This window comes from Cucurbita moschata, unplaced genomic scaffold (assembly GCF_002738365.1).
Source record: "Cucurbita moschata cultivar Rifu unplaced genomic scaffold, Cmos_1.0 Cmo_Scf00073, whole genome shotgun sequence".
NCBI lineage: Eukaryota > Viridiplantae > Streptophyta > Magnoliopsida > Cucurbitales > Cucurbitaceae > Cucurbita > Cucurbita moschata.
Window position 1 is genome coordinate 860497 of NW_019268589.1, and position 1901 is coordinate 862397.

Consider the following 1901-nt stretch of genomic DNA (forward strand, 5'->3'; position numbering starts at 1 on the left):
TCATAATAAATTTATTAAAACAATATTGTTATGGATGGAAAATAGATAACATGAGTTTAAATAGTGCCCTTGTCTAACCTAAGGATCATTAAAAATAACATGAATGCAACTACCTTAACTTTGGTTCCTTGGCCTTCAAAGCGACGTTGTCATCTGTAAATGGGTGTCTTACCTTTACATGAAAAAAAGAGTAGCACATGGTTTGAGTACTTTAATAAATACTCAATAAGTAACCTCACTGTTAGGGTCGGAAAATGAATCATGTGTAATATAGTTGGACCTATCCTTTCATAAATGCATTGTGTCATGGCTTTGGGCTTTGCTTTTCAGTCCGAGTAGGGTTGAATATGTTGTACTATCCTACGCACGACCCATGAATGTGCACATTGGCCACTAGGTAGGCTCGTATAAGAGTACTCTGTGGGCTGGCTCGTCGAGCTTGTGCACACTCACACTACCAAATACCATGAAGGGAAAAGACCCACATAATATCATAAGGAACATAAAATTGTAAGGTATGTGTCTGTACTAATCATAACGGGAAAGTATCTCGATGCACCTCCCATTCATAATACATGATTTTCTAATGTCTCATAGTCATAGAGGGTACGTATTAACATAGTTTACATGACATGATACATGAAGGTTCATGCATCAAATAATATCGAAAACATAACATTGTTCTATGACATAACATAATCCTAGAATAGTGTATATGATATCATAGCATCACTTGTATGCAACATAACAACAAAATTCTCCATTTATTATTCTCTAAAAAAAATAGTCATTTTAAATAAATTTTTTAATATATACGTTTTCTTTTTAGATATAAACTATCCATTGGTTTTGATCAACTCATGTTATTAGAAATTGAAGTAGAACCACTTTGCCCTAAATTGAACTTATTTCATCTACTCTATTAAGAAAAATATAAACTTAATCTGTGCCTAAATTATAAACCCAAAATTTGATAACATAATTTTAAAATCTAAGAAAAACAACACAAAAATAGTAATTAGTTTTATCCAAGTCATAAATTAATAGTTGAATCAACAATATTGTTCGGAAACGAGACAAAAATAAAGCAACCCTAATGACATAAATAAATGAGTTCAATTAGAAAAAAAAAAAAAAAAAAAAAAAAAACTAATCCAAAAGTAAAAGACATTTGTTATTACATAAATCAAACAAATGAAAGCAGCACATTCAACCCACCCAAGCTTGGAAGACATAAAACCCATTGTTGTTTGGAATGGAAAATATATAGATTTCTTCATCTTTAGAAACATATAAAACTTGGAAATGGAACTTAAAAAATCTCTCTTTGAGGCAGGCGGGAACGAGACGGGTCAAGGGAGTTAGGAGGGGATAAGAATGGAGAATATAATCTCTGTCTCTAGTCCTAATTATGTAATAGGGAAAATTTTCTCCTCACTCCTTCCCTCATTCCCTTTTTAAAGATTACTATGGAGAAATACATTTGGAACACTCAACTCATGTGTGAACCATTTTTGAGAAGTAGCAATAGTGAGTAAGCAACGAAGTGTAGTAAACTTTGTTGTATTAGAAAATGTCTCTTTGTAATCAATATCTTCAACCTGAGTATATCCCTTTACTGCCGGATAAACTTTATAACGTTCAAAAGAACCATCAGAGTTGTATTTAATCTTGTACACCCAACGATAGCCAATAGCTTTATGGCAAGGTGGTAGTGGAACGAGAGACCAAGTATGATTACGTTCCAAAGTTGCAATTTCAGCATTCATAGCCTGCTACCATAATGGGTCGCCAACTACCTCATCATAAGTTTTAACTTCTGTCGGGCTGTAATAAGAGATAGAAAAGCAGGTTGAGTAGGAAAAACACTAGAGAAAGAAAGGTAATGATGAAGGGGATGC